This window comes from Mesoplodon bidens (genome assembly GCF_964165515.1).
Source record: "Mesoplodon bidens genome assembly, chromosome: X".
NCBI lineage: Eukaryota > Metazoa > Chordata > Mammalia > Artiodactyla > Ziphiidae > Mesoplodon > Mesoplodon bidens.
In genome coordinates, this window is record NC_138163.1 from 1,513,642 (window position 1) to 1,529,764 (window position 16,123).

Genomic DNA, 16,123 nt, shown 5'->3' on the forward strand with positions numbered 1-16,123 from the left:
CTCTCTCACTCCTTAGTCGTCATCTGACAGACCCTGAACGGGTCGTCTAACCTCTCCAGCCTGCCTCAGTGTCCTCATTTATAAAATGGGAGTTAAAAAAAAAAGTCTACCCCTCAGGACTGCTGTGAGGACAGAAGGCACCAATGTTCTTGCAACTGCCCAACACTACCCAGGACAGCAAAGATCGAAGTGACTCTCAACGTGTCCTTGTTGGGAGAGGGGACCCTCGGGGGTCCTTAATCAGCACCAGCACAGCCTGGAGGTGTCAGCCCTGTGTAGTTCGGGGGTTGGGTCCATCTCCGGTGGGGAAAGCCTGGGCCCCCACTGCCAACTCCTCGTGGCCCTCGGGCATGAGGTCATGTTGGGGAAGCAGGGAACGTCCTGTGCTCTGCTTTCTCTTCCTCTGTCTTTTCGCCCTGCCCTCCCCCATTGTCTCCTCTCTGCCCCTGAGCCAGGTGCTGCCCTTCTGTGGCCCGTGAAGGGTGGGCCGTCATTGTCCCCGACACCTTCCAGCTCCAGGAGGCGCTGGGGTGAGGAAGCCGGCTCTCCAGGATGGGACTGGCCCAGCACGGGTTTAGTCAAAGCAGTGACCCGCCACAGCCGGCCCCTTGGGCCTCAGGAGAGGGGCTGGAGGCTCAAGCGAGTGGGCGTGACAGGAAGCAGGGGCCCTGGCTCTGCCCACACAGTCCTAAGGCACAGCGACCTCCCTCTTAGGGGCCTGCCACCCTCTGGGCCCCTCCAGGGCCAGGCCCTGAGCAGCCGGGCCATGCTGCCAGCTGGCAAGTCCTGGGAATGTTTTCATGGAGGTCACGGGCACACTAAAATGGGCAGGGCAGGGGGCCAAGAGGAAACCAAATTTGCCACGTCAGCAAGAGCTGAATTTCTCATAAACTGCACCGAATGAGCAGCCCAGCAGGCCCGAGCCCTCTGAGTGCCGGGAACGGCACCTCATCACTGCGAATGGGAGCCCCGTGTGCCTAGCCCTGCACCAAGGGTGCCACGTCAGGGTTCTACTGAGCAGAGCTCACTCCATAGGTGATCCTCGGACCACACTGCCCAATTGTCCCATCCCAGCAGCCCCTGGAATGGCCCCACTGGGCCTCCTGAGATCTTGGTCCCTCCGTCTCCTGGTGCTGCTGACTGACCGTGTGGCCTTGGGGGAGTCCCTCGCCTCCTCTGGGCCTTGGCTCATCAGTTTCCCCTCAACAAGCCTGTTGGCCACGTTGCCTAGAAATTTTCTGTCAAATCAGAAGCAAATAAGCCACTTACTTCCAAAATCAGGGCAGATGCATGAACATGCAGAATGAGAGAGGCAGAGGGGCCATTGGGGACTCCCAAGCCAAAGGGGCAGGGATGCACCCAAGAGCCCACAGCAAAGGGTGGCTTTACAGCTTCTTGTCCCACCTCACCAGACAAAGAGCAGGACTGATGCTTCATCTCAGAAGTCAAATGTCTTTTTTCATGGAACAAGAAATCTGAGTCAGGAAGCAGAGTCTTCTCATGGGACTGAAGAAGAAGGCAGCGCCTTAGGACAAGGAGACTTTAAGGTGATGAGTCCCAGCCAGATGGATGCACACATGACATCTGAACCTATGTCCCAGCTGGACAGCTGGCTTCTCCCTCCACTTCACTGCCCGCCTTCCCTCCCTGCAACAGCCCTGGTTCAGGCTGCAGTGACTTCTGCCATCCTTCTGGCAGCACTCATCGGCCCCTGATCCCTCCTGGCCCACATCAACCGGTGCTTCTCACTCAGCTTCTGCTGGTCCCCTACTGTCTCCAAGACTGGGGGCAAACTCCCCAGTCCCCTGACCCAGCCACTTTTCACACCTCAGTGTCAACAGTGTGCTCCAAGCGGACCACGTGCCTCAGCATCCCTGGAACATGGCCCTGCCAAGTCAATCCCTGTGCCTTTGCTTATGCCGCTGGGCTGGAGGCTGGCGGGGGCCGTGTCATGACTTACCCAGTAGCGCCACCACTCCTTTGAGCCAGGTCTCCTCTCAGACCCACCATCCACTCCCCTTGTCTGACCCTTCTCAGAGAGGAGGGCAAAGTAGCCGCCCAATCCGTGGGCGATCAGAAAACCCTCACTGCAGACAAGAGCAGCTTTGGAGGATGGGGGGCAGGTCAGTCAGGGCACCTTGTTGGAGGACAAGTCTCCGTGTGTGTCAAAAGCTTTAGAGGGGGCAAGCCCCTTGATCCAACAGTTCCCCTCACAGTAACCTCTCCTAAGGATTCAAGTGCATAAGTACAACACAGTATACAAGAGGGTGTCATCCCAGTGTAGAATATGATGGTGAAAATTTGGCAATAATCTAAATTCCCAGTAGTTGTATTTAAACGTATTATGATCTACTGTTCAAGCAAATAATATGCACCCATTACACATGATATTGATATATGCTATATTTAACAAGCCTTCAGGTATATTGGTTTCCATATATCATTAAATGAAAGGCAGCTTTTAAAACCAGATGTGTAGGATGCGTCCATTTCCTTAAAAATACATTTACATAAAAATGCCCAGGAAAAGAAACAACTGAAAGGACATATACAGAAATATTTTGCAGAAGCACCCTTGGGAGCCGGCTCAAAAACACAAGAGACGCAGTAGCAGAGAATGAATGCACTTTGCACGTGCAGGCTCTCTGCTCGCTCCCTCACTTGGGGAGAACTGACCAGGCATCGAGGATCCACACCACCCCCCTCCAGCCTGGCTGACTGTAGCCTTGGTCCTGCCCATCCATGGGGCCTTGGGATGTGGGTTGCCAGCATCCAGTCCAGGCATCAGGGCAACCCGCCAGCAGTAAGTACACCATCGTCTTGCTTCACTGTGAGCAAACTGGGATCGGGGAGGTTGGGAAACTGGCCCCAGGCCACACTTCCAACCCTTTCAGAGGGTGGTGGGCCCAGCTAGAATCTGAGCCCCAGCTGTGGCTGCACAGTAGCCCTGCTGACCCCACACACGACGTCACGGAGTGCTCCTTGGAGCAAAATCCTGGGGTCCAGGCAGCTCAGCACCAGTATGGTTCCTCCAAAGGAAGGCACACGGCCCCAGCAGCTGGCTCACACCTGCTGCAGGGAGGAGACTCTTGGACTCAGGCCAGCCATGCACACGGTGCCTGCCTGGACTCCCAGCCTCACTACCAACTCTGAGCATCCGACCCCAGCATCCTCTCTGAGGTGGGCAGCCCTCGCCCTGCAGCCGCGGACTCTACCCTCTCCACGTCCAACACGTCAAGGTCTCTTATGCCCAGGGCTTGCACCTGAGATGCAGGATGCAAAATTCAAGAAGACATGGGAAGAGAGAAACTGTTCTGCACCTCCCCACTCACCCCACGCAGAAGGTGGAGAAAGAGATGAGATGGACGCTACATCACTGGAATGTTCCATCTCCAGCTGCCTTCAAAAGTGGGGCAGGAGGCCTCCCGCCTGCCCAGGCCTTCCAGTCTTCCTCTTCGTCTGGGCACTTGGGCTTCTCCCAAACGGTCCTAGGCCCTCCTGGCCCACGAGGCCTGCCATCAGGAAGGGCCACCCAGCCTGAGAGCAAACACTGCCCCCCAGGTTCACAGTGCTGCTCCTCGTCCCTAAGGGGCCTCACGCGGCTGCAATGCTGTCCCACTCTCTGAGCCTCATCTGTGAAGTGGTGCTGAGCTACCAAGCCCGTGAAGCTACTCGCGGGGTCTCCTCTTGGAAGGATGCCTCCAAGCCAGAGCATGTGCCACTCGGTGGAATTTGGTGCCAGTTCTGCCCCATGCCATGGCTTGGTGTCTGGATGCTGGCGGGTGTCCTCACCTCCCAAATGGCCCATGTGAGCACCGGTCTAGTCAGGGCAGCCACTCTGTGCACCATTTCAGGACTATGGCCCCACTTCTACCTTGAGAGGGAGAAGTCTTCTGAGTCTTTAGGAATTCTCACATCGCCTTGCCCAAGGGCCTGGCCTGGGCCACCGAAGGAATGGGTGGCTTATGTGCCACCTTCTACCGCAGCTATCCCTCATGGCACAGCCCTGGATCCTCACTAGATGAAGCCTCACTAGGCAGGACCCCTTCCCATGCTAACTCCCAGGGAAAGGGCTTCCAGCCCTGACTGGATAGCCAGAAGCAAGGAGCCAATGAGGGGCGTGCACGGAGCCTGTGGTCCCAGCCACAGCGAGCCTGGTGGCATCAGAGGCCAGCAGAGCTGATGCAGGCAGACCAGCATGAGGGAGGGAACTGGGAGGGCTGGCAGACCGTGATGCAAATGCTTGGCTGATGTGTAAGGAGACAGAGATGGAGAGAGAGACAGCGAGCAGGGGTCACCCTGTCACCCCACAAGGACGTGCTGTGCCTCCAAAATGAGAAAACTAACTCAGAGAAAGTTTTCTAGAATCGCCAACCTGCCTGACACCCCATGTCGTGCACATCCACTTTCCCAAGCAGGCCTCTGCGTGTCTCCCCTTGCAGCTAGCAACTTGACAAATGGCCTCGAGCTGCTGTCCCCACAGCTGGGACGGGCTGGCTTCTTCCAGACAACGGGAAGGACACCAAGGTCAGGGCAAGGCGGCCGGGCCTGAGAACACGGGCAGCCCTGCCCCCCGGTCCCTGCCCAGGATCCCTGTGGCAAGGGCTTGTGTGAAAGGAGACGGCAGGCTGAGTGACTGCTCTTCCCCCGCCCTGGATGGCAGTGAGATGAGCGGAGGGCAGTGCTGGATGCCAGGCAGGGACCTCCTAGGTAAACTGGGAGGGAAGAGGAACAAAACACCTTTAGCCATGCTTTCCAGGAGCACAGAACATCGTTTCACACGCAGGAGCTGCAGCCAGAGGGCACAGCTGTTGGGGCTTGTCTGCAGGTGTGTGTGCTGGGCGCTGGCCACTGTGAACAGGCGGGCGTGGGCGCGCCACTGGCAGAAGAGCGAGGGGCGGGGCTTCTTCCCCAGAGGTGAGCTGTGACACTCTGCACCCAGGGAGCTGACAAGAAGCCCGGCTGTTTCCTCACATGTATCGACCTCCTGCGGGACCCCATCTCCGGCGGGCAGGGATCAGACGCAATTCTGTCTCTTGGCACCAGAGCCCACGGCTCAGCTCCGGGCAGACTCATTAGGCGTGGGTCAGGAGTCAGAGTGAGGAAGCAGCGGGACAAGGCAAGAGGGCAGAACCCACACGGTGACCCATGCAGCCAAGCCTAGCGACCAAATACAGATGTGACGAGGACATCTGGAAGATGTCATTGAGGCTTTGGGCCACCCAGGGGCTGGTTGCTGGGCCAACTTTAGGCCACGTTTCCGTAAAGCTCTGTCTGCGGGCATTTTTATGCGGCTCTGGGGCAGGGACTGCTAACAGCCGCAGGGCCCCGAATATGGCCTCCCCCATCACTTCAGCAGAGACACAGCACTCCTATCTGGGGCGGGAGGGAAGAGGTGAAGTGGTGAAAAGTCCCTTGTTTCCCAGCAGCTTGTTCCTGAGACGGGTGGACCCAGCCAGTTCTGATGCTTCAGCTGGGCGCTACCGGGGCGTCTCAGAGAAGACAGCTGGCCTGGGAGGAAGCAGACTCCTTCCTTCCACGGGGCCTTGGCTCCGGATGAGGGTGTCATGACTAAACCATGGAAAAACAAAACCTGCCAGGGGGACCTCAGCTGTCACACCTGTCCCCTCTGGCCCTCTATGACAAACAGCCTGAGGCTCCGGGCTGCCAGACCCTGCGTTGCTCCCCTGGCCAGAGTCCCTCCGTGCCTCCCTCCTGGCCCAATTCAACCTGGGGGCTGCCACCCTCAGCGAGAAGGGGGTGGGAGGGAGGGAGGGAGGACACCTGTGCATGACCTCCCAGGCCGTGCCCCTCCTCACCTGTCCAACAGCTCTACCCACCAGAAGACTTGCCCCGCTGATGGTGGCCACCTCCCAGAAGAGGCACCTGGGTCCTCTTTGGGTGTGTTTCAAGCAAGTGCCTTTAAGCTTCAACATAAGGGTCCTCCCTAGTGTGTAAGTGCCCGTGAGAGGCCCCTCTCAAGGCCCTTCAGGGTAATGAGGTGTCCCAGAATTGGGGCAGTCTGCATTACCAGGGGACGGGTGACACCCAGGTAGTCAAAGCCCAGCTGCTGGAGAGCCCTGCCTCTACCCAACGGGCAGCAGGTGCCTTCACCCACCCTGTCCTGCCTTAGAGAGCTTCCCTCCACAGTTGGCCTGGCAGCCCCTTGAGCCTGAAGGGGGCGGCAGAAACACAAGCTGCTTGCTCAGAGCTGTGCCCCTCCTGTTTCTTCCAACTCGGGTGCAAGGGAAAGAGCAAGAGACACGGAGTCCAAGTCCTGTTCTGCCAGAAGAGGTCACCGGACATGTCACTTATCCCCTCCGGCTGAAGATGAAGCCCCAGTTTCAAAGCGCTCCCTGACCCCTGCACCTGGCCCTGGGGGGAAGGCACAGGCTTCAGCGCAGCTCATCACCAGGGCCACAGCCTCCTGTCCTTCCTCTGCAACATCCCCGGAGGTCAAAGGCCTAGCATCGTAGGGAGGGCCCAGGCTGCGCTGGGCTAAGAAAGGCCTGGACCCAGATGAACGATGCTGAGGCCCCAGGCAGGACGTATGAGGGGGCTGGGGACCCCTGTTTGGGTGTCCTCGTCCAGTCCTTTCTCAAGGCACGCACTTGGCTGAGTGTCAAAGTTTGGACCCAGGCTGACTTAAGCCAGCACTGGGTCAGCTGACCTGATTCCCCAGGCCAAAAGGGCTGGGACGATCAAACGTCCCATTTTATGAGGCAGTCTCCTGAGACCAAGTCTCATGAATGAGGACATCCTGATTCCCAGTCTCAGCAGCTGGCAAGAGGACAGCCAGCAGACGGCTTGCTTTCCTCCAGGGGTTCCTGGGATCCAGAGATTCTCAGCAGCAGTCCAGGGGGAAGGGGCCCTTCAGAGGCCTTCCGGATCGATGGCTGAGCAGCTGGGTTATGTCCAAGCCCCTCAGTTGGCTGCACAGCACACACAGCTCCCAGGAGCCCTGGCCGGCCTCTCTGGCCTGTGCGAGCGACAGAGTGGAGCATCTCGCCGGCCCGTGATGCTCCAGCCCCAGGCCTCCTGCCTGGAAGCCAAGGGGTGGCAGGAAGGAGGCGTACCACATGGAAAAAAGAGCTGGAGGAGACTTGGGTTCCAGAGAGGGAAAATGTAATATGGAAAAAAAAAATGCATTGACTGGGGGGAGTATTTGTAAATGTGCTTTACAGGTAAATGACTTCTGCATGAAAGTCTGGAATTTCACCTCCCCTCATCCCACCCCCAACACCCCAGAATCTAGACTTCTCAGCGTCAGCACCAGAGGGGCCCTGGGAGGCAGACGTGTGAGGCTGGTCAGCTCCCTCCGGGTGGTGGGGAGCTTGAGCCCCAAGAGGACAAAAGGAGCCACAGCCACCCAGCCACACATCACTCCTGTGCCCATTTGCTAGCTCTCAGCCGGCCAGATACAAGCAACTGCTTCGGGCAACTGGGCCATTTCAGAGGTGGCTTGGCCTCAAGGGCCAGCAAGGGTTTCTGGCCGGACCCTCTGAGATGTCTCTGTGGAGGCCAGGGGGCTGGGCGGGGCCAACATGCTGGGGACAGCAGGGCCCATGCATGGGCCTCACCGCACACAGGACCCTTTGCCGGAGCCACGTACATGAGCTATTCCCAGGGCCGTGGCCTCCCCTGCTGTGCCAGGAGAAGGGGCCCAGACAAAGCCCAGGAGCCATCTTGTGGGGCCTGGGCCAGCTCTGTCCCTCCCACCACACACCCAAGCTGTCTCTGCAGCCCAGAACCAAGGTGGTCTTAAGCTCATCCCAGTGGGGCAGAGACGCTGTCCACATCTGCACAGACACTCAAGGGGGTTGAAAGGGACCCAGGGGTCATTGGAGCCCACTTCCACCCCAAACAACTCTTCCCACCCCAGGAATACACCCTCTCTACTGCCACCCATTCAGCCTTTGCCAGAGCAGGCCCAGTGACAGGGAAGTCCCCTCCCTTTTCCCCTCACTGACATTGGCCAAGGCTGATTCCTTCTGTCCTAGTCACAGGTGCTCACGAGTGACGCTGCCCTCTCCCTTCCCAGTCCCCTCCTTTCTCACCTTCCTGTCCACCCCAGACCCAGCGTTCCCTGAACTCCAACCCTATCTCTTATCGCTGTCCTCACTTTTGGATGAGAATATGGAGACCCAGAGAGGAGAAAGTGTTTGCCCAAGGCCACATATTCATTTATTCCATAACCCTTTATAGAAAGTGGAAGCCAGGCGAGGTGCTGGGTAGACAGACAGACAGGATCCTAGAGCAGCACTGCATTTCCCAGGAAGGTGCCCCTGGCTCGGGCCCTTCTGAAAGAATGAAAGAACGAGTAGGAGCTCACTGGGCAGAAGTGATAAGGCAAGTCCTGGTTTTTTGTTTTGTTTTGGTTTGGTTTTTTCAGTCTTAAACCGGGCGCTGCCTGATGTAAGCATTTACACCAGGGATACCCGTTCCGCTGCTGGGAATCCTCGGTCACATCAAGCTCCGTGGGAAACGGACCTAGTCATCAGAAAGTGGCGAGCTGAGCCAACGATCACAGGGACCAGACCAAGGCTGCTGGACCGAGCACGCGAGGTGTGCCCACAGACGTGGCCAGAGCCAGGGACTGCCAGAGACAACCAGCAGCAGCGTGGGGCCTGGCCACCGTTGGCCCTGGAGGCCAGGCCTCCTCTTGGACCCAGGGTGTACCACAGAGCCCCACAGCCACCTCAGCTGCCACCACCAGCAGCCCCAGTTCCCGGCTCCCTCCTGAAATGGGAAGTGAGCACCCTCCCCACAGGAAAAGCCTAGGCAGTGTTTCTGAAAGCGGCCTCTGGGTCCCTCTGGCATCCAGGTCACCGGGGACATGTGCTTAAGTTGCAAATTCCTGCTCTCCCCACCCCCATTAGACTTTGAGAATGACACCCACAGGGCCTCTCGTCCTTTCATTTTCCAGTCCCTTCTCCACCCAGCCCTGCCCCTCCTGCTTCCCTACCCCTGCCCTCCTCAGCCCTCAGTCTGCCCTGGGCCCCAGCGCCAAATACGGACGTGCGTATCTGTGAGATAAGGTGGCCTGGCTCTGTTCCTAATCCTCCAATGAGTTTTGAGTTTCTCTCTGTGCCTCAGTTTCCCTTTGGAAAAATGAACTGACGCCAGCCCTGCCCACCTCCTGACCCTGCCATGACCACTGGAAGGTGACAGTCACACAAGTGCTCCCACGTCAACTTCCCCCTTCCTGAAGAAAATGCTCAGAAATGTTCACAGTGGGGGATGCAGATAAGGGAGTTCTTGGTACCATTTTTACCACTTTTCTGTGAGCTTTTGATTAATGCAAGATAAAAGTTAAAAACAAAAACACTGAAAATTGTCAAAGAAAGCAAATCAGATATGAGTAGGCATCCAGAAATGACCCAAGAATTAAGTGGTAGCAAATCACTGAACTGGGGGCAGACACAATATGCATCGTTGGCATATAGACTAGCAGGGCTTTTAAAACAGTTTCTCCTCAGGTGGGGAGGCCACAACCCTCCCAATCTGGCCTCAACCTCAGCCCTGGCGACCACGGCTCCTGGACGAGGACAGCTCTCACAGCATACGGGTGACAACCTGGGGCCTCCAGAGCTTTCGTGATGCGCTCAGGTTTGCACAACTAGACTGTGGCCGAGCTGCTGTCTTAACCCAGTCTGACCTCCGAGCTGCGTTCTTACCGCTAGGCTGTAAAGGCGCCTCTGTGTCCTATCACACACCCTACGACCAGCCATCTCCCGTCGCCACTTTACAACCCTCAGCAGCAATGGTGCCAACCTCTCCTGAGTGTCACTTTCAGGCGCATGGGTCCCTGCGTGGCTGCTCTTGTCCTGGCATCAGCCAGCTCTCTGCGGGCGCAGCAGGAATGAATGCAGAATCCCTGATGGATCCCAACCTTAGGGGCCCAGAGACCCGGGGTGCCATGTGGGCTGCTGCTCAGGACTCTCCCCCAGCCACGGTCCTGTCCAATGCCAGGGGGGCCTGGCAGTTGGGGCAGCCTTGCTCAGCAAGCAGAAAGCAAGCTGCTGTTACGCATGAGCTGGCACCTCATGAGCTGTGGCTTGAAGCAAGATCCAGACCAAAGGGATCAGTCAGCCGTGGAGGCTGAGTGGGGATGGGAGACGGCAGGCTTCCAGCTTCCAGCTTCCAGGGTGCACTGGGCCAGATCTGAAACTCTTTTGGGCACGCAGCTGAGGGCAGTTTGGGGACCGGGTGCCAATGTCTATGTAGCCAGGTTGCAGGCCCGCTGCTGGGGGCCCAGAGTCTCTGTCCTGCTTGGTTTCAGAAGGCCACAGGGGCGCTAAGCACAAACGCAAGGCAGGCTGAAGGAGGCTGAGGTGAAGCATTGGCTGCTCCTGGGGTCACTGCACTCTGTCTGGAATCTGGACTCGAGTTGATGAGGAAGGGAGGTTGGACAATTTCTTTACTGAGTGGCCTGTCTCCTTGGGGCAAGGCTTGCACCTGATTTCTCTCCAGGGCCCCACTGCCTAGCTCCAGGTGGAACATAGAGGGCTTAGGAAGAACTGGCTTTGGTCTTTCCTCCTGCTGCTTCCAAGTCCTCCTCCTCCAGGAAGTTTTTTCTGATCCTCCCCTACCCCAGACTCCCACAGCCCCTTGTGCTTATGCCACCTCTGTCGCTGACTTGTGCGTGTCCAGAAGGTGGAAATGAACAGATCCAGAGCACCTACTGAGTGCCTGGCTCTGTGCTGGGTGCCTCTCATCAGCTCCCCACAGTTGAGTACAGAGCCCCCAGCCCGGCCCCGGCTTCTCAAGGCCAGGCCAGGAAGGCACACGGGCTGGGGCTGGGAATTAATGGAAAGTGGGGGTAGGGCAGGTGAGGTGGATCTCATCCTGGGGCGGCCCAGGGGTGATGAGGTGAACAGGCCAAGTACCAAGGCCTACCTGCAAGCTGGCTCCTGGGCTGTGCATCCATCTCCCGGCCACCTGCTTCTAAGTGGTGAGCAGGGCCTCTGAGCTGCCCCTGGTTTTTTGGATGAGGCAGTGGAGGCCCTGGGAAGGCAGGACACTCCTCCCCCCCCCCCCACACCGCCGCCTTCCACCACACCTCTAAGTGACCTGGTGAGGAGGGAGTGGGAACCCAGAGCCCCTCCCCACTGTCCAGGCCCTGCTCCCGTCCCCAGCCAGGTACCACGATCAGAAGTCCAAAAGGCCATGAGGCCCGGGCACGACTGGGTCCAGCTGCCAGAGGCCTGAACCACCGCTAGGTAGGTTGTGAGGGGCTCTCTCCCAGGGTTCGCTGAGTGGTCCTGAGATGTGGCCTTCCACGATGTCAAGACTAAGTGCAAACGGCTCAGTGCAAACACAATTCCTGTTGCGCCTCAGATGTCCCAAACCCCAGGCACGACCACTACCGACCTCATCTGAGACCCCAGCAGCCCTGGGTGGGAAGCGACCTAGTGTCTTACCCCCTTGGACCGTGGAGCTGCTGCCTGGGCTCAGAAGCAGCAGAGTGGACAGAGCAGCTGAGCTTTCAGTCTCTTTCCAAGGCAGAGGTATCACTCTGCCTTTCCAAAGAGGACAAGGCTCTTGGCTCCCCTGCCCCCATGAAACAATCCAGCCACAGAGCCTGCTCACTGCAGATCCCGTCGATAACACCCAGCGGCGCTCGATTCGGCGCCTTCTGTCTGAGAAGCTACCTTCCCAGTGGCCCTTCAGGGACTGCCCTGTGCCCAGCACATGCTCATCACAAGCAACCGGTAAGCCTCCTGCTCTGGGCTCCAGGGTGGGCTGGACTCTGGGTCTCAGTTTTCTCATCTATGAAATGGACACAGGGAGAACTAGCTGATGTGAGATAGCACCCTGGCTCCAGGCCATTTACTAACAATCAAACCCTCTCTTCCAGAAAGAGTGAGGACGCCGGGACCAGGCCAGCCTTAGGTGCCTCTCTCCTCAGTCTCTTTGCTCAAAGTGAAAACCAGAAAACTAAGTACCCTGCCTCAGCCGGCAGAAGCCCAGGAGGGATGCTTAGAGAGGGTGAAGATTATGGATGGGGAAACTGAGGTCCCGAGTTGTCCCTGTCACCCGGCTCATCACTGGCCGGGTTCCCCCCGCTGACTCTGCCGGCCGCGCCAACGGCGACTCGACAGCCCTACCTGGCACAGGTGCCCAGCTCGCGGGGCGGGCGGAGGGTCGGGCGGGCGCGGGGCGCGGGCTCCCTCAGGTGGGCAGCGCCGGCCGGGCCGGGCCGGGCCGGGCCGGACAGCAGACGCGGGGTGCGAGGCGCGGCGGGGAGCGCGCAGGGCGGCGAGGAGGCGCGGACTGGGCTCCGCCTGCAGGAGAACAAACAGGTTTTCTCCTGCGCCCGAGCCTCGCCCCTCGCCCCTCCCCTCGGCCGGCCCCCTTCCTCTGCCCTCTCCCGGGGTAGGTAGATGCGCCTGGCACATTCCGCGCATTCTCCCGCCAGTGTCCTCGGCCCGCCCGCCCCTTCCCGGCCCCGCCCCGCGGGGCTGCTGGAGAAATCAAGGCCCGGGTTCCCCGCACCGAGCCCAAAGCGAGCTCCAGAAGGCTCTGCCGCGGTGGAAAACTTCCAGGCAAATTCCTCCGGGCTCGCGGCCCCGGGCTGGGAGGCCTCCGCCACGTGAAGAGCCCGGGCTGCCCAGTTGCGCCCCTGCCCGCGCCCGACGCGATCTGGCCCCCGCTCGGGGCGATGACTTGCACAGATGCTGCGGGTTAATTCCGTCGAGAACTACTGTTCCTAGATCCATTTTACAGATGGAGATCCCAGACAGGGGCGGGGAGGGGGGGCTGGGGGATGTCGGCTGAGATCATGCAGGAAGTCCCGGAGGCTGGGAAGGAGAAGAAAGTGGAAGAGCCTGCTCCCCGGCCGCGCCTGAGAAGTTCTCACCCTGGAAAACCATCCTGGGGGGACTTGGGGTTCCCAAGACACTGCAGTGAACACCCTGTCAGCCAGCCAGGCCACCTCCACAAGCTGGGTGGGGAGACACAGGCAGACCCCGAGGGCCAGTGAAGCTTGATAAGTGTCATTCAGTCCTGCTTTTGGAGTACTTGTGTCATTGTCATGCTTGCGGAGTACTTGTGATGGTTAAGGCACTGGGCTGGGGGCTAGGATGGAGGGAGCGTCAGACAAAGCCCCTAACCCTACCTGTGGGGCTTGTCCAAGAGACCGCACAGAGTTGGCCTATGAGGATGACAGGATCAAAACGATGGACCAACAGGTTCTTCTTCATCGATCCCTGCCAAATCGATGTCCTAAAGGGCCCTCCAATCCATCCACTTCTCTCCATGCCCACTGCCATCACCCTAGTCCAGGCCTGGGACTCCAGGATCAGCCTCCTCGGTGGTTTCCCTGCCTCCGGTCTTGCCTTCCTCCCCGTCCAGTCTCCACACAGAAGTCACTTTAAGACTTTACATGTGGCTCCACTGCCTGCAGCTCTTTGATGGCTTCCCATTGCTCTTGAGATAAAAGGAAACTCTTTAAGGGGCTCAAGGATTTGGCTGTGCCAACCTCTCTGCAGACCCAGCCCCTCTCTCCCTCGGTTCAGTACATTCCAGCCACACTCACCTCCTTCCCCCTTCTGAATACATCCTGTCTCCCTGAGGCTTTTGCTCCTGGCACCACTCAGACTCCCCAGAATGTCCTTTGTCCCCTTGTCTGGTGAGTGAACTCATAGTCATTCTTCAAAACTTTACTCAAGTGTCTAAATCCTCTCCTGACTCTACAGGCCACCCAGGGTTGGGGGGGGAAGATCACTTCCTTCGTGCGCTCCCCCCCCCCCCCCCCGTTCCCTCTGACTACATCAATCAAGCATAGTGGCTGTCACCTTTTATTGTTCTAGATGATGAGCCTGGGGAGGGTAGGGCCCTGTCTGAGTCATCACTGGGACATGGAAACCAACATGGCAGGTTGGAGGGGATTGAGAGGTGATTGAAACTCAGGAAGCTGTCCTTGTTTTCTTGGGCTTTATCAGGTAGGGAGGAGACTGCCCTGTGTCTGTGTGAATATGTGTGTGGGGTGTGAGGGTGGGGATTGTATATGAAGTATAACGTCACCTCAATTCATCTGTGTCTCTTGCCAACAAACGTTTCTCTGCTTCCAGTCTGGTGGCCAGCATCTAACACCTTCCAGCCCCCTGACCTCACGCTGCTGGTGGCCATGGACTTGGCTTGGCATCCTCGCTCCGAAACATACTCACTATATGACCTAGGGTGTGTTTCCCCCCTCTCTGAGCCCCCTTACCCTTCCAGAGCCCCAAGCTTAAAGAAGTAGAATGGAGAGGACAAGAGGTGAAGGAGTAGAGGTGAGGATGAGAAAGAGGGTGGCCCTTCTCTCTAAGGCCACCAGTAAGAAATGGTAAGCTCACTCCCGAGCCCTGAGTCTGGTTAGCCAGCTAGAGAGGACAGCAAGAGTGCTGTTCAAAGCCACCAATGGCCAGTCAGCGAGGGCTGCCCCGGGCTGGGCTGCCCTGGGGCCTCAAGCTCTTCCCATATACCGGGTGATTCAGCCCCTGCCAGGTCAGATCCGCCATGACAGTGCCAGTCGGCCTTTCCTTAACTCTTCCCTCCCTGCCAGGCTTCCAGCCCCGCATCTGATCTTGCCTGCAAACGGGTTTGACTCGAATGGTAAGTGCCTTGCCCTGCCCTGCCCTGCCCTGCCCACCTGTTCACTGTCCCAACACAGCCCCCACCGCCCCTGCCAGGGCCACCCCAAGCCACGTCAGCCAGCGTCCATCCGTCTTTGACTCCTTGCCCTCGGGCACGTGGACCCAGACACACCAAGTGCTCTCGTCCCAGCAGGCCACTGCACGCGAGGTCCCCTTGCTGGTGACCTCTCACCCATTTTCAGCCGTAGCACTGGCTCCTTCATGAGCTTCCCCTTGGCCCAGAGCTCGAGGGCCAAGACCCTTGTGGCTGCTGGCTGCCCCCACACTGGGCTCACCCCCTGTCCGGCTTGAGCTTGGCCCTGTCCTTTTCTACTCTCAGCTCCTCTTGTGCCTTGACACCCATCTCTAGCTCCAAGGCTGGCCAGCCGCCCACTCTGGCAGAGTCCTCCTGAAGGCCCCCAGCTTGGGCAGTCTCCCCACGACAGGCAAGCCCTCAGCAAGGTCCTGCTCTGAGGCTACCAGTGCTGCCTCTAAGTAGGGTGGGCTGGAGGGTAGGGCCAGGCTGGGCTGCCTGGAAGGTAGAGGCAGGAATGGGCAGGCATTGACCCCCTATATGCTGAGGGGAGCCATGAGCCGTGAGCCGGCAATGGAGGCAGATTTTTTGGGAAGCAAGCAGATGACAGGGGGACAGGTGACTGTCTGGAAAGAAGTGGCCACCAGGGCTCCTCCGCCCCAGGATGGCCCCATTCAGATCTCCAGGGCTGGGAACAGAATGCAGGCAAGCCAGTCTAGCCGAAGAGTTCCCAGGTTAGGGAGGAGGACCATGGGTGGGGCCCCGAAGCCAACACACGCAGAGTGTCCCCACATTGGAGGGGAGTGGAGGCCAACAGCTGACCCAAACCCTGTCATGGTGCAAAGGGGGAAACAGGTCCAGAGAGGGACGGCATGCAGCAGCGGCCACACAGCCAGTCTGAGGCAGAGTTGGGACTAAAACCGGGGCTCCAGTTGCTGTGGATGGATCCCTCACCCGGCTAGGGTTCTCAGGTTCACGTGTAGGGAGGGCCGGGCTTCTGTTTGCACCCTAATCCCCTCCTTCCTTCCCTTCTGCTAGGGCCCGCCCTGACACCTCATCCTCCTAAGCTCTTCAACCAGTCTCCACTTGCTGGGTGACTCCACTGGCTCCAAGCAGGGTGGGTCCCCTCGGGGCAGGGGTCTCCAGGCATGGTTGTAGCCACAGGGGCCCCTGCGGAGTCCCGAACCTGCAGGCCAGGCCTCTGAGTCTGTAAGCAGCTCTCTGTGTTGCTGGGAAGTGGTCCAACCCTGCACTGCATGGACTGAGACCCCGCCCGCCCGGTCTTGCCTTTGAGGCCCCAGCTCTACCCTCAACCTGCACCGCCCCTCCCTGGCAAACGTACATACTCTCGCTCACCAAATGCCCCATTTAGGACCTCCCGTCCCCCACCGCACTGCAAGCCCCACTGCACCCAGAGACCAGTCAGACCCAGTCCTGGCTTGGAGTAGCTCCCAGCCTGGTAGGGAAGGCA

The 16,123-nt window shown here is 58.8% G+C and overlaps 1 protein-coding gene across 7 annotated transcripts in view; it reads right to left on the reverse strand.

Moving 5' to 3' along the window:
- ZNF185 (zinc finger protein 185 with LIM domain) overlaps window positions 1-12,193 on the reverse strand; it is a 59,085-nt gene extending 46,892 nt beyond the window's left edge. For all 7 annotated transcript variants that reach the window (XM_081221890.1, XM_081221886.1, XM_081221889.1 and 4 more), the window contains exon 1: window positions 12,111-12,193. The gene's annotated coding sequence lies outside the window, so the exon portion shown is untranslated. The remainder of the gene's footprint in view (window positions 1-12,110) is intronic.
- Between the last annotated feature and the right edge of the window lie 3,930 nt (window positions 12,194-16,123).